The 22071-nt window shown below is 42.7% G+C and overlaps 1 protein-coding gene across 3 annotated transcripts in view; it reads left to right on the plus strand.

Moving 5' to 3' along the window:
• The first annotated feature begins 19333 nt into the window (after positions 1-19333).
• The window catches only part of LOC133451513 (spermatid perinuclear RNA-binding protein-like), a 94499-nt gene continuing 91761 nt past the window's right edge, over positions 19334-22071 (plus strand). For all 3 annotated transcript variants that reach the window (XM_061730630.1, XM_061730632.1, XM_061730631.1), the window contains exon 1: positions 19334-19607. The gene's annotated coding sequence lies outside the window, so the exon portion shown is untranslated. The remainder of the gene's footprint in view (positions 19608-22071) is intronic.

Below are 22071 nucleotides of genomic sequence, written 5' to 3' on the forward strand. Positions count from 1 at the left end.
CTTCTTCCATCCGTCAGTCGGTCCTCATCTTGGCGGACACGTCAACTCCGTCTCAGTTTCCCAGCAGATGGATGAGCAGCAGTGACGGACATTTCTCCGCTCAGTTGACAGTAGCAGCAACGCTCTGGGAAGCTTTTAAATATAAATGAGCGAAGAATAAATTAAGGTTTAATGATTTACGAGAGCACCAATCTGATAGATGAATTGTCCAGGTTTTTTTTTTTTTAATTTAAACCAGATACACCAGAGTTGGAGACTTTTTAGACTTCTGTCAGTTGGCTTTTCTTTGATCACTGTTGATGCAAAAGGGTTTCATCAGTTAAAAATAACATCTTGCAAATTTTAGTTGTGTTTTATAAATTTCTAGTAAGAGTGTTTTGCTGGTGAAATGATCTATTAGTGTATCTTGTCCGGTGATAGTTCCTCACTAACTGGTTAATCCCTCGTTAATCTTGACTTTTCTTAATTCATTGCTGGATTGTCTATTTCTTTTCTTTTTAATTTAATATGAGAGAAGTTAATGTCAGTTTCTCCTGCAGAGGCCAGTCTCTCCCTTAGAGATAGCTTGTGAAGCTCTGGCCTTCAGGAGGAACTTGTTAGGATGTCTCCTGGACGTCCCCGTATGGAGGTTTTTCGGGTATCCACGTGAACGCCTAGGGCATACCCAGGATACAAAGAGAGACTGCATCTTCTGGCTAGATTGGGAACGCCTCTGCATTCCTCCATAAAAGAGCCGGAGGAGGTGTCCAGCGAGAGGGAGGTCTGGGTCGTCTTTTCCTGGGCTGTCGCCCAAACTAAGAAAAGTGATGGATGGATTGGATGTGTTGTCGTTTCTGGGCTTTCAGTTTTTTGTCCTCACACCAATCCACATCCTGAGTGTTTACTGTCTAAAAAATGGATCCCCTGTGGAACAAAATGTCCTTTCTTCTAGGGTCAAACTCGCTATACTAAAGCAGACGGCGGTTTTTACTGTAACAAAAGTTTAAGAAAGTGAAACCATCCTAGCACGGACGAAGCCTTCAAACTGTCCGGGTCTCATACATGATAAACTTTAGGAACCAGTTCGTTAGTGTGGTCGGGATAACGATCTGGAACAAAACGTATCTATTGTTAGGATGTAGCACCCAAATAATGACCTGTGGGATATTGAGTTAAGCCAAAGGTTCATCTGGGTGCACTGTTCGGCCTTAATGTGCGTTATGAATGTCTCTGCTGCAGTGATGCATCCGGGATGAGAAAAAGAGCAGCAAAACATGCTTGTCTGACTTGAGTCTGACGGGGCAACAAAGCCCAACACAATAAATAAATAAATACTTCAGAGAACTGAGTTTTACGGAGCTGGGCATCCAAATCCCAAAAAAGAAATCAATCAAAATAAATAAATTATGCTGATAACTTGTTCCTACTCCTTTAGCTCCGTTATGGACATTAGGACATTAATAGCAACACGAATGAACGTGGATGCAGCCGCTGAATGCCGGTGAGGCCGTGTTTTCCTCCATGTGTAAGCCGGCACATTCAGCTGTGTGTGCAAGAAGCCTGCAGAGGCTTCTGACCTTGAACACCGAGTGAAACTACCAGAAACGCGCAGCAGCTCATCAAATATTTACGCTCCGTCTGCAGGACTTGATGTTCTCTTCGCTTCAGGCAGCCAGGTACGAGCATGGAGTGCTTCTGATCTCCAGTCCAGAGTCACTGCAAACTCGTGAACAGCTCGTTCCCACCTCGGTCTCACAGGAGGCTTGTGAGGTCGAATCCAGCTCTTTGAACGATTTCTGTCCTTTTCCGTCACTGGATCAGTCAGTTGTTCGCAGAGAACCGGGGATCCCTCGACTCTGCTGGGGGTTTCGTGGGCCACATGTAGCCTGAAGGTCAGAAACCAGGTCCGAAGGAAACTGCAGATGTGGGCCACATCTGTGCCAGACACTCAACACTCTGTAGTTTTACGTCCTTTGTCTCCCGGCCTTCATTAGTCACACCTGAAGCTTGTTTTCCAATTATTTCTCAGTATGAGTCTACTCTCCATCCGGCCTGTCATGTTTCTGTTCCCGGCATCGTTACCTTCCAGGATTCTTGTTTGTTTCCCTTTTTTTAGACTTTTTATTTTGATTTCCTGTCTTACTGTAGTTCTCTGCATGCCTTTCTTACTTTAATTAGACGTCTGTTGTTATTCGTGTGTCTGCCTCCTGTGTTTTACATGCGTTTTCGATCCCGATTCCCACGCAACCGTTCTTGTGCCTCAAAATGAAAAGTTTCCCGTCTTTGTAGCTCGAAAAGAACCTGAAAGATAAACGAAGACTTCTCCGTTCATTCGGTAAAAAGGGATCTATGAATACACTGAACTGGTCCCGATGACAAGCGAGTCAATCAAGCATTTCTGAGAAACCTCTAAGCTGGTCATAACTTTTACTACAGCAGTGATTCTGATTAGATTTGTCCAATAACATCTGTGTGCAAATGCAATGATATACTGAATTATTGAATTTCTGTCAGCCATTCGACTCAGCAGCTTTTATTCAAGGTACACGGAGTGCTTTCAGTTTGGTTGCAATGGTTTGGTTGGTTTTTAAGTTATCTGTAAACGTTATTTCACTTTGATTTACATCGAGATATGATCACAGATCATTTAATCTGAAATCCTGGGCTCATCACCTGCCTCCAGAGAACAGGATGAGCTCAGGGTAAATTGCAATGGAGATTGTGCATGTTAAATGAGAGCAACCTGGAACAGATTTTTAAAAGAAGCTCTTTCTTCAAAACTCAGATGTTTCGTTGTCATGATGATGTTTTTTTTCTGTACTTTGTGTGTTTTGTCATTGTTACGTATCTCTGTGATTCGATGTTGACTTGTTTCCTCCTTTTTGTCTCGTGCCTTGTTTTTTGATTTGTGGTATTTGAAAATGTCAAAGAAATAGGAAGGGAAAGTGTTACCTCTCTGCACCAAAAAAGAAGCTCCTGATTACGGTACAATTTCCAGCTTTCTGCAGTTTTAACTAATGAGGTTCATAGAGATTCACCCGTGTGCAGCTTTCATGGATGTGAAGTCCAGCTATGGAGAATAACATTGTTTCTTTAAGCTTCTGCAAAGCTCAACATCTCAACATAGAGGTCAGACCGGCTCACTTTTTGAGCCAGTCCCTAGTGGTCAGTCAAGGAAGTGCACGTTCCCGTGCTTGTGGGATTAAGTATGTCTTTCTTTTTCCAAACCTTGTTTAATCCAAACATTGGGCAAATTGGGCGGTCCAATCGAGCCTGGAGCACATCCACCTTACCACGAGTTAGCTACTTTAGCTCATCTCAGCTCCTGCTACCGTACACTCAGTCTGATCAGATCTGCTCACCCATCCTCTCTTTCTTTTTTTAAAGCTTTTTTTGGCACTAGTGGCCTTTATTGGGAAAATATGTAGACAGAGGGGGGAAGACATGCAGTACAGCACAACAGGCCGGGACTCGAACCTGCACTGCCTGCACAAGGACTACGGCCTCTGTGAGTGGCACCCGCTCCACCCACTGAGCTATCCGGGTCCCCACCCGTCCTCATTTCTGACGTGGCCACTGAAAAGATATTTGAAGTGAACTGAAACCAGGCCAGTCTGGACCCTGCGTGACAGCGAAGCCCCTAATTGACCCTTTGTCAGCCTTCTGATTGGTCCCCGACTGACCAATCAGAAACATCGTCCTCCGTTGCTACATCCGGGTCAGAATATCCGGTTGGACCAAACAGCCGTCTCTCTCGTTCACATCAGTGGAAAAAGTAGTTTTTTACTTTCCTTGTATCCAAATTTAAATCACTTGATTATTTTTTTTAAACTTCGTATTAGTAAAATGAACACATAGTGTCGTGAGGGTTCAGCGTATTTTTATGCCCAAACTGGCAGAAATCCGATCCGTACTTCCAAAACAAAGTCGACTCGGCAGCAGCTACAACCCATACAACTGTGAACGCGTTTATGTATTTGTCTTAAAATGGTTAAGCGGTGTGTTTGGGGCACTTGTAAAAGAGAGAATCACAGGAATACATTTCATCCCAAAACCAACAGTAAATTATGAAAAATGTCTGCTTTGGATAAAGCTATGTGGACAGTCACACCTTCCACCGTGCTATCGGCTAAACTCGTCAAAAGATCTTGTTTTTCCACCGAAGACCTCTGTATTTTCAACTCACTACACGGTACCTGAAGTGTTCCTTTTTATTTATATCTAGTTGCTGTTGATTTTCTCCGTCCAATAATTAGAAATAAAGTGATGTAAAATCCTGTTTTTACAATGGAAGTGGACGGGAGAGATGACCTAGCAACGGGGGCGGGGCTTGACAAAGGGTCAATTATACATGTGTTTGTAGCTTTGTAAATGCATAAAAATTCATCCCTGTATGGGGGTAATGGACATGAGAACGAAACCGTTTTTGCTTTTCTTTTTGTTTTTTGATGTTTTTGCACCAGGTTGCAGGTATGTTGATTTTATGGCAACAGAGAACATGCTCACCGTGAACAAAACGGAGAGGAAGAAGACAGAAAGCATCCTGCTTGATCCAAATGCCAAAGAAAAATGAAGATTCATGTGAGTCACTTGCACACTGATTAATCGTGCCAGTAACGGCGGGCTTTGTTTATCCTCCAGAAGCGGGAACGTCTGACTGTTTATGTGGCAGAAACGCGTTCGTTGTGTCAGAAGCCTCCGCGCTCTCGATTGAACGTGAACCTTTTGTTAAAGATGTCATCATAAAGATATCACCATGTCAGGAGAGGTTGCTTCACAGCATCCCAGGCACTGAGCCGGGAGGGTTTATGAATAAATGAATTGTAAACCAACACGTGGCAGCTTGACGAGCACTGACGCCCACTCTGCTCCATGTGATGACTGTAAATGTGCTCTGACGCTGCTTCCATCCAGATTTTAAGGTGTGATCCTCATCCTCATCACCATCTCCAGTCAGTCTGGGTGACGGCGAGAGACGAGAGCTGCTTCACCCGTCAAAGCTGACGTGAGCAGTTTAAAGCCCCCAAAAGGAAGACGAGTAATATTCATCGTTGACGTTTTGGAGCTCTAGACCAATCAGGTTGCCGTCCCTGCAATCAGGGAGATCCACACATGAAATTAAAACGGCCTTGCTTCGTCCTGTTGGGACTAAAATGTAGATTACAAAATAAAAACTCTGCTAAAATGTGTCTTCATTTTCGTTGATCCTTAATATCCATGTTTTCAGTAGTTCAGTAGTTCGCGGCCCGCGGGGAATCAGATCCAGAAGATGCAGCTGCAGGTTAGAGGCTGATGCCGTTAACGCAGAGCTCTAGGTTCACGTCAATTAAAAACAAAGTTACAGAGAAAGGGGCCGATGGCCGGCCACGGGGATCTTCTCTGGGGCTGGGAGAATAAAAAGAACCATCTTTGGATACACTTTCCTACATAGACGTGGAAAAGAAAACTGAATGTGTCGTCAAAAAAGAAAAAGATGGTGAGAAATGCGTCTTCTCTAGAGTCTTCTGTATCTGGAATGAATGTATTCTTGAGTCTATAAGGTAACAATAATATAATAATAAGATAACCTTGTTTGGAATTTAAAATGGCTTTGGCTAAATACAATCTTTGACTAAAATTAGACTAAAATGGTCCTGGACAATTCTGACTAAAATGACACTAAAATGCTCAGATTTTTAGTCGACTGAAACTTGACACGACTAAAAGCAGTATGAACGTGACTAAAACTAATAAAAACTAAAATGATAGCTTGACCCAAAGACTAGACTTAACCTAAAATTGAAACGGGCGCCCAAAAACAACACTAGTTGGGACCATTTCCACACTGTCACACCAGTGGAATGACATCGGACGCTTAAGATAGCAGTTTCTTGCGACGTGGCTCCTTTCCCTTTGGGCTTATACTGAATCTGCTAAATCTGTCCTTCTGCAAACATATTCGGTTGTAACCTGAAACTGAATGTCGGATCTCAGTGGGGTCAAAGGAAGAGTTCATGTAGGAAAGTCAAGATAACTGTCGGAATTCTATTTAAAGAAAATCTGATCGAGTGTTCAAAAATTGGAAGAAGGAAGTGATCTGATCAAATTTCACCGGAAGCATTTATGGTACAGAATCGTAGGCTCACGGGTCCAACTAGAGAAATGTATATAGAGGCTACCACATGTATGATACAAGATGAAGATGGCAGATACACTAAATGCATTTGAAAAATGAGGAATAATTATTCAGACATTGCCAATCACACCCATTTATTCTGGCTATGTCCTAAATTAAATGTATTGGAGAGAGGTATTTGATGCCCTCAAAGAGGTTTTTCAACAGGATATTCCACAAGACCCCACAGTGGCACTGCTGGGAGTAATACCCAAAAGCCGGGACAGGAGGGCCAAGAAATACCTTTTAAGTATATTATTATTTACTGCAGCCATGAAGTGCATAACTATCAGATGGCTGAAACCAGAGGTCTTTTACCCAATGTTGCTCGGCCCACCTGCTAATTCTTACTGTATTACACATATTTTATACAAATGCCAATTTTTCCTAGAGTAAATATGGTGCCTGCTTTTCTATACACAACGTTGTACCTTGGAGTGGACAATTATTATTATTGACTTTACTATTTTTTTATTTTTTTATTTATGGGTTTGTTATTATATACGTATATTTTAGAGTGAATAATTATGTTGTTGTTTTCTCTTGTTTTATTTGCTTAATACTTAAGTATAATGTGTACAAATGTTGTATGCAGCTGAAAAAGAGAAAAAGAAAGAAGAAAATGTATGTGGTGTATTGTTGAAAACTAAATAAAAATTAAGTTCCAAAAAAATTATTCAGACATGAATGTTGTATTTGTAGGGGTGTCATATTAGTGTGTTAATTGCAATTAATTAATTACAGCCATATTTAGCGCATTGTTTTTTAATTGTTCAATCTATTTTTTAATCTCTAACTTTACTTTTACTGTTTGCGAGTTGCCGTAAATAGCTAAGACTGCATCAGTTCGTCTGTTAAAAAATAAATAAATTACTTTATAAAGCCACTTTTTTTTTGTTTTTTGTTATATATCAATCTTTTGATCTGCCACAATAACGTAATGAATTTAAAGGAAAACACCTCAAGTTGAGGGCTTTTCGCTGCAATTTTTAGGTGCTTATAGAAAAGAGATTTATTAGATTAATTCATTACAGATTTTAATTAATTAATCGCAAAAAATGTTTAATCGCTTGACAGAACTATGTATGTGACGTGAATTATGAAACTCTACTGATTAATAACAAAATAAACCAAAGAAAATGGATGACGTGAAAAGTTAGAAGATGGCATGAAAAGTTACATTTTTCTACCCGAACATAATCCTATTAAATTCTTGTGATCGAGGTTGTCGGTGTGTCGGGTGTGGACCTGGGTCTCTTATACGAGTCAGTACACTTGCTTTAGTTTCAAACTCAACTTCGGTTTTCAGTTCCTTTTTTTTACCTTCACCCAGCAGCTAAACCACATGATTTGCTGCCTGCTTTTCCATCTTTCTCTAACTCGACAGGTCCCACTCCGACTGCAAATTGTAAAATCGTGCTGTAGTAATCAAAGAAATTTAAAGGGGACCTATTATGGCATCTAATGTCTATTTTACACAGGCTTTGAATGTCTTAAAAAAAAAGCTTTTGATTTTTTTTGCTAAACAAATTCAGCCTCTGAGCCATGTCTGCAGCTTCCCAGTGTCTAACCTCCTTCTCTATGCTGGATTCTGGGTGGGCGGGGCTATGATAATGAGGCACTGTGCTGATTGGCTGCCTGAATGACGCGATACACCACTATGAAAAAATGGCGGACGCTCCGGGCGCGGGGTTATTTACACTGTGTCCTAATTACTGCAAGCGATGCGAGCGAGCGTCACTGTCAAAATTAATTCCATTGCTTTATTTTCTATTGGACTGTCCTTACTGTCCTAACTGGATGCAGCGCCGCGCTGCGCTCAGTTTTGAGCTGATCATTTGTCGGACAACCTGCTTCTATTTTCTTCCTGTCGCTCGCGATGAAAGCCAGTTGAAAGCGCTGTAGGAAATGGTCATGGATGAGGAACGGCTGATCCAGTTAGTTGAAATGAGAAGTTTTCTCTATGATACCTCCTCATTTCACTACAAAAACCTCAATAAAGTGGCAGCTGGCTGGAGGGAGATGGACAGAGAGCGTCCGATGTCACGCAGTGCGACGCGATAGTCGGACGCTCGCATGCAGTTACCCTGCATTCACACTGAAAGCGTCACGGGTGTCATAGGCAGCCGGCTGCCATTCATTTTCTATGAAAACGCACGTCGAGAGGCAGCGGGAGCAGCGGGAGCAGCGCGTCAATTTGAAGTTGAAAAATTTGAACTTTATGCAAATGAGCAGCGGCGACACCGAGGCAGCGTCCAATCACAGACCGGGATTCCCAAAGCGAGACGCCTCAATGCAGATTGTACTTTCATGTACACACAAACGTACACTCATTCACATGAGCAGAGCTGTGCACTAACAAACTTATTTTATCAGGAATTAATATATTTAATCCAGCAAACTGACATTTTTGCTGATTTGACTGCCGTTTGTACCTGAACTGCTCATGTGAAACACGTAATGCCTAAATTATGGTTCCGCGTTAAATCGATGCAGACCGTACGCCGGTAGGCTCTGCGTCGGTGTAATGCGGAACCATAAATCACCCTTAACTGATGGTTGAAGGCTGGATGGTCGGAACGATTTTATTTGCTACATCAATCCAATGCAAAATCATTAAAAACCATGCTTATTTATCACAAAACACAGTTTAAACATCATGACCAAATCCGCTAGGACCCGGTGTGTCAGTGTTCACTGCAGACAGACTGCAGCTTCACCGGGACCAACGGCTCTGATGGTTGCTGTTGATCCGCGGACCAACCTTGTTAAGGAGCGTCAAACTCACTCTTATCTATGCGGAAATAACGCTAAAATATAAAGAAGGCTTCCCAAAGTGTCATCTATGGTGAAATAGGAAACTGAAGATGTGCACGCTATATATAGATATGTGTAGACTGTTCCCTCCAGTTCTGCAGCGCAGCTTCAAGCCTCGTCCACTGCAGGCGTCGACAGTGCATGAAGCAAGCAGCGCTGAGGACAGCGCGATGCTGGCATCAGGAGATTTTTTACGCTTTCAGTGTGAACGCAGGGTTAGGACACAGTGTTTAGTTGTGGGCGTGGTTTGCATTTTGGTTACGTAACGAAAGGAAGCAGAATCTGAACAGCTCGTAGAAGCCACATCAGACTGGATGGCTCATCCGGGCGGCTGTACAGACACTGCAGAATTTGGTTGCTTTGAGTTGGTTGAGTTGGCAGGCTGAGGGGAGACCACTTTATATATGTTAAAGCAAGAAAAAACATATTTTTCATAATAGGTCCCCTTTAATGCACAATATGTGTCTGTTAACAAAATACTATTTAAATAAAGTATTTGTTAATGGTTGTTGGAACCTTTTCTGGGGACTTTCTGCTCCTTCCTGTGATGCATGTTGGTCCTGTACATACATAGATACTCTGTAGGACTAAATGAGGCCAAGCAGTCAAACTGATCCTGCATCTGCAGAACGGATCAAAACCTTTAGATACGTTTCAACCCAACAATCAACTCACCCGAGGGAATCCAACAAACGCAGGTTTTACCCGACTTGCCTCGCGGGGAAGAGAAACGCTCCACCTCAGAATAGAAGAAGGAAGCAATCTTGGACTGGATTTGTTGAAAATCTTTTGAAGTTTTTGAATCATGGTGTGGCGATATCGGGAGGTTTTTAGGGGGATCTTTTTAATCCCTGCTGTGCATACACATTCCCCACTTTCTCTCGTGCCCTATCAGGGTCACCTTCACCGTTAATCACCCCTTCCTCTCTCCCTCATTAGATCTGCACATCGCCTCCATCTCCACCTCTGCATTATAATAAAGGGATCAGGATGAGAAGAAAAATGAAAGAGGTCAGACACAGCAGTGAGTGAGTCAGTGTCGACACCTTGTGTAAGTGTGTGTTGAAGGGTTGTGGACGCCTGCCCATCACCAGCACCTCCCCCACCCCACTGCAGGCCCTGACTGTGCTGCACATTCGCTGTAAATAATGTGGAATAACAAGTGTTGTCTCCACGTAAGGCTGCGAAACGTACAAATCTTCTGCTGCTGTCAGAGTGAAAACTAGATTTTCAACATTATAAAAACCAGCTTGTCTACAATTCTTTCATGACAGCATTATTTAACAAACAAAGCCAGAAAAACCCAACATGAGATTTGTTGAGCCATGTTTTGCAGCAACAATTTGATGTTTGATCAGTCTATGACATCACTTAGTGAGGTCGGGCAGGTGGAAGCAGCAACGGGATGACCGGGGGGGTGCAGGCCAGCACGCAGCTCCCGAGGCTCCGGCCTGCAAACATGCACAAAAGAGAAAAAAGGGGGCCAGCACAAGAAACTGCAGCAACGATGGACAAAAATGATGGCTATGAGCTACTTAAAATATAAATGGAAATGGAGAGGAGAGGAAGGGAAGAGGAGAGGAGAAGAAGGGGGGGTTCACCACCCAGCGCATCATGTCGGTGCCCCCCTGCAGCATAGGCCTATAGCAGCATATCTACCCATTGATATACTGTATATACATTGATTGTCTTCAAGTGAAACATTTACATTTTCTTTTAATTTGTCATTTTCAGTCATGTGGCTCTCTGGCGCTGCGCTAGTGCTGCTGACGGACATCGTTCCCCACGTGAGAGACACTAACATCGCAGTTACAAATCTTTCAGAACGGGTAACTGAGCCCCGTCCTGCTCCTCTTAAAGGAGCTTGAGGCCGGATTGTGGCAGGATTTATGAAAAAAATCTGTATACATTTTAAGTTTTCTAGTAATAATGTCAGATGAAGCGTTCCAAACCCAAAAGAATGAGTCCTCTAGTGTATCTCTCCTTTGCCTTTAACAGGCTGTGTGCTGCAAAATGTGCTGCAATTCGGTCCCGAATTTCCCGCCCTGGGCTGCGGATGTGACGTCACATGACGCTGCATGTGCGTTCTCCCCGTTCTCCCGTGCCGGCTTCACTGTTGGCTGCAGTACCCCCAACGGCCGTCGTGGTGAAGGGTGGCGCTAGAGAGTCTCATTTCTTAAAAGGAGCCTCAAGCTCCTTTAAGGAAAGTAAATTTGGTTTCCCATTTTTAGAGATATTTACACAAAGTCTTCGCTTTTTTGGCAGAAGCCTTCTCCCTGGTTAAATCCATCCATCGCTCCTATTTGTTGTTCGGAGTTTGTTCCTGTTGTCTTCACTAACCTCGAGAGAACTGCCACCCATGCTACAGCAGGTGGCAGTTCTCGCGAGGCCAGTGACAATTTAGTTTGCTGTTTAAAAATGATTATCATAAAATGGGAAATTTACGGGAAAATGTTAATACGGGAGGACGGCGGGAAAGAGGTAAAATACGGTAGTTTCCGGGACAAAACGGGAGACTTGACAGGTATGCCTCCCACTGGAAGAAGAAGTTACTGCGCCTCGTGTTCTGCTTCCTTTCCACGGTTTCATCCATTTACTAGTGGAGCGTTTATGTCAGGTACAAGGTTGTTCACGCAATAAATCAGATGTCTGGTCCGTTACTTTAAATGCCTGTTTATACTATGATCTGATTTTTGTTTGTTTGGCCTGACACCAAACTGCCACACAATACCATGCTTTGATGCTCATGCGGAACTAAGACTCGCTGCAGTTCCTCCACCGGCCGCTAGGGGCTGGCTGCACAAGTGAGTCAATCTCCATTGACTCTCTTGTTAAAATGTCTAACTTTAGAGGAGAAATAAACATTTACAGCCTGGTTCAAAAAGCCGTTTTGGTCTCAATCATTTGATTTCACACCCATGTCAACCTTTCTGGACCATGCCAGGAGAGTTTATATCAACCATGATGCTTCGTGAAGCAACCACCCGTTTGTATTAACCAAGTGTTACGCTGTTTTCTGATTCTGAATCGACATGTTAACATCGCTGTAAATGTCCGACAGCAGCCCTGCAGATATTTCGGAGGGATTCAGGAGCTCGGAGCAAAGCTAACTCGTCAGCTTGCTGTCAATCTTTGTGAAAGGGACTTTAAGACAAAAGGGTTCGAAGGTAATTTATGTTCACCGCAGCATCTTGCAGAAATTTCTGGATTTGCCAAATAAACTCGGGCTTTAAAAAATTCAATCAGCTGCTCATGTGCGGATGAAACATTCCTGTCGTTGCGGCCCGTCAACGTAAAAGACGTTGTACGGTGTCAGAATTTTTCACAGATATCCTGGACGAAGGCGAGCATCCAAAAAGTAAAATAAAACTATGAGGTGTGTGTGTGTGTGTGTGTGTGTGTGTGTGTGTGTGTGTGTGTGTGTGTGTGTGTGCTGAATCATGTTCCTGTAAACAACCTTCACTGATGGGACTGTCAGCTGAGATTTGTTGGAGGGTTGGATTTACAACACGGAAACAAACGGGTCTGAACTTGTATGCAAAGATTCATTTATTATTTATTTCTATACCATAAAACTCGCTTGAGTGGGCGGGTTTCATTCGGGCTTGACTCAGGACCGGGAAGCCTCCAGAACATCTTTTAATCTCTAAAAGAAAAAAAAAAGCGAGGACAAAGATCTTAATAGTTGGCATGATTAATAAGCACCACAGAATAACTGATTGATGGGGAAACACTTTTTAATTTAGGGGCCTGGAGTCGCGCTCAAGACTGATTAAATCCCGCCATCAACGCGCCGGAGACTTGAGCATGTGAGCTGTTTACTGAAGAGTTTCATCTCTGCGGCAGGAGGAGATGCCGTATCCCCCCGAGGGGTTCGTTTCAAATTAAAGCAACGCTGTGGAAAGATTGTTTTTGGGTTTTTTTTCTGTATTTCTTTTTTATTTGCTTTTGTGGGCCTCTTCCAGCCTCGGTGTGAGGGACCAAGCCGGTTAAGCACGAGGACATGAAGATTTTAAAGAAAAAGAGGGTTTTATTGCTATCTAACAACTCATTCAGGTGCTTTCTCGAGTTCTTACAACCAACCACCGCACACGTCGTTCCCGAACCACTTTTCTTCTTTGAAATATCCATGTAGTTGCTATATCCTCTTTGTCAGTGCAATGTCGGCACTCGGCACAACGCCAGTGCTAGCTAGCAAGACAGAACTAGTCCGCCAGAACGGAAGTGGATTGCATCGACGGGAGGACTTCAGGAAGTAGAGCGGCAACGGCTCAAAAACTTGTCTATACATGGGTGCAAATAGCATACATTGATATTGGTAGCAGGGTTTAAATAACCTACGCATCAGTACTTGCACCCGGGTGTAAACAGCCTAAGCCTATAAATAAAGGTGTGTACCAATTAAAGTGTCGGTGCTTGCAACCTCTTTGCTGCTAGTGTAGAAAGTGTAGAAAAACCCTGTACACTATAGTCCTGGACCCAAAATACTCATTTGTCCGGATATCCATTGATTAGGTGGATACTCTGTTTACAATCTGTAATATTTTGTAATATATCGCAAGCGTTCCCTCACTTTTTTTCTCGCCGGTCCAGGCAGTTTGGTCATGTGGACCTTGGTCATCCGGTGGTGCGCTCGTAAACCACCATCAAGTGTGATAGATGGGCCACAGTCGAAGACTGGGCTCTGGATATTTGTTGTGATCTTTCACAGAAGCTCTGGATCTTATAAAACGTCATTTAGGAAAAGCCCCAAAAATGATGATGACAACATCCTAAAACAAGACAAAAAAAAAAAAACACCTGCCTAACAAGTGGAGGACTAAACTAAATTAATTTCAGTTGGACATAATACAATCACACCGGTCCGGACACCAGTCCAGGAACCAGTCAGGCCCACCGGTCCGGAAACCACGCAGGGCACCAGTTTGGGAGGCAGTCCAGGCACCGGTCTGGGAAATTGTCCAGGAAACGGTCTGGGCACCGGTCAGGGAACCAGTCAGGGAACCAGTCAGGGAACCAGTCAAGGTACCAGTCCGGAAACCACGCAGGGCGCAACGGGCCGGGCGCCAGTCCGGGAGCCATGGAGGGGGTAACTTTATTTGACACATCGAAACCATGGACTCCAGAAAAGACTGGACAATGCAACAGTCAGGTGACCCAAAGGTTTTCTGAGGAGCAATTTTGAAGCCTCCTCTTCTTCTTTCCTCTTTCCACTGTTTTTCCACCTGGAACGCCGTAACACCTGTCAGCCAGAGTTACCCGTAGCAACCATCTCCTTTAGCCGATCCACGCTGAAGCAAATCCACGCTTGAAGAAATATCAATATGTAAATCCAATAAAATGTAAACTAAAACTTAAAGGAGCATGAGGCAGGATTTATGAAAAAAAAATTGTATACGTTTTAAGTTTTCTAATAATAATGTCAGATTAAGCATTCCAAACCAAAAAGAATGAGCCCTCTAGCGTATCTCTCCGTTGCCTTGAACAGGCTGTGTGCTGCAAAATGTGCTGCAATTCCGGACCGGAATTTCCCGCGCTGTCCTGCGGATGTGACGTCAAATGACGCTGCATGCGCGTTCTCGGCGGCGCACGAGTAAACATTGGATACGCGTGTGAGTCATGGAGGCAGCTTCAACTTGAATTGGGACTGAAAACAGATGCTGACATGACTCATTTCCTACTGACCAGGTAAGATAACATTGTAAGTCATATTTAGAGCTTGATTTGAAAATCACATGAGATTACACACGCGCTCCCGTGCCGGCTTCGCTGTTGGCTGCAGGAACCCCGACGGTTGTTGTGGCGCTAATGAGTCTCATTTCTTATTCTTGCCTCATGCTCCAAATACAGTCAAAATAAAAATATGTCAATAAAACAAATTAAAACTGAGAAAAGCGATTCTCTTAGGTCTTCAGTAAAACGGGTTAAAAAAATCAATTCAAATAAAGCAGTTTTGATCTTCAAGCCTCCATAGCTATATTTCGTATCCATGGCAACGGCACTTTTCCTTTTTCTCTGGGACATCATGAGGTTGAATTTTACAAAACAATAAGCAGATATGCAAAGCAGCTAGCCCCTTGCACTTTATTGACTTCTAAGCTGTGAATAAAGAGCAGAATCGCTGTAACCGGCTGCAGGTCGGGTCGGGTCAGTCGTCCCGGCACAGTCTGAGTGGCCGCTCACGGAACTGCACCTTCCTGTTACTCCACCTAAAGTTGCTTTCGTCAACGAAAATTATGACTAAATATCGTCGTTAACGAAGCTTTATCACCTGAGGAAGACGAGACACAACGAAAATGCTGGTCATGTGACGATGACGATAATTAAATATATAATGCAATATTGTAGACGAAAAAAAAAAAAAAAAGGCTAAAATGTAGATTACAAAATAAAACCTCTGCTAAAATGTGTCTTCATTTTCTTTGACCAAAACGAGACGATACGAAATGTTCTAACAAAGATTCTTAATATCCATGTTTTCAGTAGTTTCCTCTGGTTTAGTTCTGCTGCTGGGTGACGTCACGTCCTCAATCCCAGTCGCGGTCCGCAAGGAATCAGATCCAGAAGATGCAGCTGCAGGTTAGAGGCTGATGCCGTTAACGCAGAGCTCTAGGTTCACGTCAATTAAAAACAAAGTTAAATAGAGAAAGGGACCGATGGCCGGCCACGCGGGGATCTTCTCTGGGGCTGGGAGAAGAAGAAGAGACCATCTTTGGATACACTTTCCTACATAGACGTGGAAAAGAAAACCCAATGTGTCGTCGAAAAAGAAAAAGATGGAGAGAAATGCGGAAAAATAAATATGTTGTAAACTCAAATTAGAGTCTTTGACTAAAACTAGACTAAAATGGTCCTGGACAATTCTGACTAAAATAAGACTAAAATGCTCAGACTTTTAGTCGACTGAAACTTGACACGACTAAAAGGAGAATGAACGTGACTAAAACTCATAAAAACTAAAAGGATAGCTTGACCCAAAGACTAGACTAAAACTAAAATTGAAACACGCTGACAAAAACAACACTAACTCCACCCTGACTTTTAAAAAGCACAAGCGGAGATTGATCCTTGTACTGTAGAAACCAGGCAGTGAGGCTGCTGCAGAGACGGAGGCTTCTCCCTCCACGGTCCACCTGCTGCTAAGTGACGCAGGCTGACACACACACACACACACACACACACACACACACACACACACACACACACACACACACACACACACACAGCCCTGTAACCCTGCACCGTGCTGATGCAGCAGTACAGCAGGGCTACTTGAGCATGCAGGACGGTGGTGCAACATGACAGACGAGCACTGAGATGGCCGTGGGTGCACGGCGTTATAGATAGATGTCTGTGGCGTTAAACACACGCTAGATGGGGGGTGTCGGCTGTGTGTGTGTGGGAGAGAGAGAAAGAGAGAGAGAGAGAGAAGAGACTACACATGCATTTGGATGTGAGAAAGTGTGCATGTTTGTTCGTGTGCTAACAAGAGTTTGACATCAACAAAAAGACATCAGCTCACTGATGATCACTCGTCATCTTCATCAGAACCACCTTGCAGAGTTTTTTTCTCTCCAGGATGTTTGGTTCAAATGGGAAAAAGGCAAATTGGAAATTAAGGAAATTGCTGCAATTACTGCGATTTGCTTCAGCCCGACTGGTCCCGAAGTAAACTGTAGGAGCCGGTGCTCAGCTGCTAAACATTCCTGCCGCGTCCATGTGCAGGGCGCTGGTGACTCACCAGCAGGATTGCTCGGTTACCTGAAGTGCCTCCTCTTGTTGTGTGGAAGCAGCCTCAGCTTTCACCTGAGGAGAAAGGAAGACCTGAGAGGCGTCACTCTGCTGCCATTTCACAGAACCAAAACACATGGACTCACTTTTATGTGCAACTTTCTCACACTACGTGTCCTGCTCATAATCAGATCCAAATAAAAAACATACAACACCACACACCCTCGGTTTTATCAAACTTTTATATCAATTTGTTGTATTTGTGGAGTTTTGTGTTGTTGTTGCTGTAGTTGTTTTATGGGCTCATTTAATGATTTTCTTTGCAGTTTTTTTTTCTTTTTGTGCTTATTTTGAATCTTTCTACTAAACAGTGACGATCAATACAGTCCCTCTGTCTCAGTTGATTGTATGGTAACTCATTTCTGCCAAAGTTCTCCTCAATCTAAGAAACATTAACTGAAACTGCAGCTCCTATTGTTCTTTTTCTTATTATTTTTTCGGTTTTCTAAGGACTTTTTTTTCTGCATTCTTGCCTTTGGAGACAAGGACACTGTGACTTCATATAGTTATTCATTTTATTGATTGCCCCCCCCTCCCATTTAATAACATGGATGGTAAGAGAAAAAAGCAAATACACGTATTAATATAAACCAAAATGATAAATAAATGGCAAAACAGATGAAAACAAGAATTCTTTTGTATTTTCACAATAATTGCTAGTCTACAAAAATTAGTCAATAGAAATGTGCAAATATATATTTTCTGAATACATAATTTTTGTATTTATTGATATTTTTAGTCCTTATTACCTGTCTTCCTTATTCAGTTTTTTCCTGTTTTCCCTCCAGCTTGTGTCTGAGTCAGGGCCGAGTATAAGTATTAAGAAAATACGACAACATTTGACTTTTAATCTTTTGTTAGGACTTTATTTAACACAATAATGTTAAAAAATAGAGAGTGAGCACGTGAGGAATACTAAATACTCCCCTTAGCAAGATGTGGTGGTTATGAAGATGAGGAAGATGAGGAAGATGAGTAACTGTACTCTCAGCTGGGTCTGTAAATACACACTTTCAGTCACACACACAAAAATAATCACAATACCGGTACATCCTTCTGAAGACACTGAGCTGCAGTCGGGATAATGAGCTGATCATCAGCATCATCTGCCGAGACTTCTATAAACGTTGAACATCGAGACGTTGCAGCTAAACCGGAGAACAACATCACTTCAACTTTGCAGCCCTGCCTCACAAAACTCACTTTTATGTGGCACCAAGTCCAGAAAGCACTTGAAATGAAAAGAAGCTCTGCAATGTTCAGATCTTGAAGTAAAAATAACTTTGAGGGTATTTCGTCACGTTTACTAAATCTTGATTCAAGGTTTTTTTTAATTCAATTCAGGCTGTGGTTATAAAAATATCCATTTGGCTCCTCTTATATTCCAAAAATTAGTTGCTCTTTTCTTTTGATCATTTTGAAAAACACCCCCATGAGACATGAGCACATCATTACTCCGGTTAGGCCTGATAAACATCTCGTCAGATCAGTGTAGACTGAGGTTTGAGAGGCTGCAGAACAGCCAGTCCCACCTCAAAGTCTGTGTTCAAATTACAGGCTGCAGTTTTACAAGCATAATCAACCCAACTGGAAAGCTGGTGTTTACAGTGAGCATAAATGGTGGATAATAACTCATCTTGGACCCGGCAGAGGTCGTTTTACTGGCATTCCTGATTCAGTCAGGTTAGAGGTATAATTTCAATCTATTTTTAATGTTCAAAGGGAGATTAAACTAGTTTTTCCTTGCAGACATTACGTGTTGCACAAAAAAGGAAGTCACACGTAGGCTCAGAGAGTTGGAGGCGTGAGCGTCAGCTGAATCGTGGCTACGGAGGAAGTGCTCGCCAATCAAACTGTACATGGGGGTGGGATATGTCTAAAGTACATTTCAGACATTTAATTGGTTGGCTATTGGATGACAAATTCACATCAGAAGCATCACCCGTGGAGTGCGGAGGAGGGCCAAGAAGAACAAGAAGAACCGAAGAACAGAGGGACTGTGGGGGGTCAGTCAGTCAGTCAGTCTGACCAACAACAAATTGGACTGTGCAATAACTTTGTACAATATTTCACATTTATTTCTTTTCTATTCATATAATTATATTGATGGCACTGCACTTTTTAGTTGTATCTTTTTCTATCTTTATATGGGTGGTGGTTTATGGGGTGTTTTATTTCTCCTTTCTTGGTTCTTGTAGACAGTGCTGAGTGAGTGAGATGGAGATGTCATTTTCCCTGAGGGAACCTCCCAAAGGGATTAATAAAGTAATCTGAATCTGAATCTGCCTTCACTCTCGTTTTCACCTCTTATAATGAATGAATATTTCAGAAGTACTTAGTCTTGTGCCTACTTTATGATAGTTTGCATTGAACGGATTGCATCTCAGTTATACAGTGGACATTTTATAACCACTGTTGATACTATATCCACTGCACTTAGTGCTTATTGCACTTCTGATTAGATTATAATTGCTTTTCGGTGCCTTGTCAAAAGTGGGAACTCCGGTTGATTTCACCACCTATGAATAGACAATCTTTGTTTTCGCAGTAGTCGTCGTGGTGCGCATGCGCTACCCCCTGCGCGGAGCGCTGACAGCAGGCTGCCGGAGACCGTCGATGCTGCCGCGTCTGCCGCTTCTACCGCTTCTGCCGCTTCTACCGCGTCCACCGCGTCTACCTGCGGGCTCCCACTCACTCCACGGTGCGAGCGAGCTGTTGGCCGGACGCAAACTGACGCCAAGAGACGGACTTTTTTTCGTTGGTCCCATTCCTGGATTTGTAAACAACAGAAAACGACTGGAAGAAAGTGTTTTCGTGGGCTTTTCACGGGGGGCTCCGGTTCCCCCTCGGCGGACGCTCTGCGGAGGTAGGTGTCCGCTTTTGGTGACAGTTTTGGGGATGAACTCGCGGCGGCTGCCGCTGTCCCGGATCACCTGCAGCCTCTGCAGCTGCAGGCGCCGCGCTCCCTGGTAAACTGCGTGCAAGCTGCTACTAATTGGGGGGAAAAAAACACACACCAAACAATTAAAATATAAATGTCCCTTTTCAGAAGTACATTACGCTGGCTTCACCTGTTTGTGGTGATTGTGGAGGACGTGTAGGCCCGTGCAGGACGGATGCACCTGCTGCGAGTAATTACTGCACACCGCCTTTAAAGGGTCCCGGCATCAGCGTGGAGGCGCCCAACACACCTCTGGGGGGTTTAATGGTCCTAAATGTGCCTTTTGAGGGTTTTAAGGCTCCTAAATGTACTTCTGAGGGGGTTAAGGGTCCTAAATGTGCTTTTTGAGGGTCTTAAGGGGTCCTAAAATACCTTTTGACGGGTCCCAACCTGGTTGGTTTGAAGGAAACGTGGTTCCTCAACCAGAGAGGATAATAAAACTGTCATGAGTTTAATTCAACGCAGGTTCTGGTCCAAGCTGTTTTTTGTAGTCCGTTGAGACCAGTGGCGTCAATCCAGTGGAAGCTAAGGTATGGCAAGGTTACGAGTCACAGAACTTAGAGTATCAATCAACATGTCCAGCAAATACTCATCACAGAAGTCTGCTATGTAGCTTGTCTGTGTGGTCAGGAAAATTGGAACTTTTTCAAATGCAGTCTCGCTCACTGCAAAAACTAAAAAAAAAAAGGAATATTTGTCTTATTTCTAGTTAAAATGTCTAATTTTTAGTCAAAAAATCTAATTACACTTAAAACAAGAGTCATCACCAGAAAAAAATAACTAATTTGACAGATTTTCACTTAAAATAAGTGGAAAAATCTTGTTCCACTGGCAGATTTTTCCACTCATTTTAAGTGAAAATCTACTTGAAACAGGTGAGAATGGTTGTTTTTGAGTCTTGTCTTAAATGATATGAGATTTTTTTTTACTAAAAATTAGACATTTTAACTAGAAATGAGACAAATATTCTTGTTAAGATTTTCAGTTTTTGCAGTGTATAATAACTAGTGAAATCAATCATGTTGTTCTGATTTGCATTTGTAGTTATTCTATATGTATTAAGTAATAGAATAATCAATACAAATAGACACAGAGTAATTCCATAAATGTATTTAAAAAACAAACATTTACATTTTCCCTTGAAGCCAAAGTGTGGCGGCTGCCATACCTTCATACCCAATTGACGCCCCTGGTTGAGACCCTCCCCTAAAAAAACAAAATACAATTAGATAAGTAGATACAAAATGTACTTGCAGGTAAACCAGAAACATTATTAATGGTGTGTAAAATGGAGATAGAAACAGACTCTGATTTGCAAATCTAATAAACCCGTTTTTTTTTTTGGTGCATGAAAAAAAACATCAAAGTGAGGTATTTTACCGTTTCATGATAAATCTGAGCTCAATTTTGAGTTGGATGAGGGGCGATGCGATTCAGAAAAGTTGAAACTTGGCCAACAAAAGGTTGGAAATGCGAGCGGTACTAAAAACCACCTGGAGGGACATCTTGCAGCCCGGTGGTTTGATCAGTAACAGGACCGTGTCATGACTGGGTATGAAAGGAGCATCACTGAGGATCTCAGAAGAGTTTGGTTATCTGCAGATAATATCAAATGTTTCAGAGAATCTGGAGAAATCTCTGTGTGCACGGGACGAAGCTGAAAATCAGCATTGGGATTTTCGGCATTGGACTGCAATCTCTTATTGTCTTTGCGGCAATCTGGGACTTTGCCACTAGATGGCACCAGTTGGTATTGAGTCCTGAATGTGACATATTACCCATTACATAATGTCTAAGCACGAAAGGAACCTTTCTATGGAGGATGTAATTTAAAAAAGAAGTTGTTTTTGGTAGGAATCATTTTCCGGTGGCACTTTAGCTCCTGCTAACCGACAAAATAAAACAAAAAAACGTTTTTAATGCCGGTAAACAGAGTTATGACCAGAAAAGATCAAATGTGGGAGCAGGTGCAGACCATAATCTGATCATGTGACGTTCGTTTTTACAATTATAATTGTCCCGCCCACGAGAGACAAGGGGAGCGGGGCTACAGATGCTCCAACATGGCTAGTTTGCTGGTCTGGTATCGACTCCAAAAGTTGTTTGGGACTAAATTTAAAGTTTTCACGTTTGCTGACTTAGGACTGTTTTTGTGGCTTTTTGCAGGACTTTGTTGGACACGCTCTTTGTTTAGGGCAGGGGTCGGCAACCCAAAATGTTGAGAGAGCCATAATGGAGCAAAAACACAAAAAACAAATATGTCTGGATCCGAAAAAAAATGAAAAGTCTTGTATCAGCCTTAGAATGAAGGCAAATGACGAAATGTTGAGAAAAAACCCAAAATGTTGAGAAAAAAGTTGAAATGTCGAGGAAAAAACCCATAATGTCG

This window comes from Cololabis saira, chromosome 9 (assembly GCF_033807715.1).
Source record: "Cololabis saira isolate AMF1-May2022 chromosome 9, fColSai1.1, whole genome shotgun sequence".
Taxonomy (NCBI): Eukaryota; Metazoa; Chordata; class Actinopteri; order Beloniformes; family Belonidae; genus Cololabis; species Cololabis saira.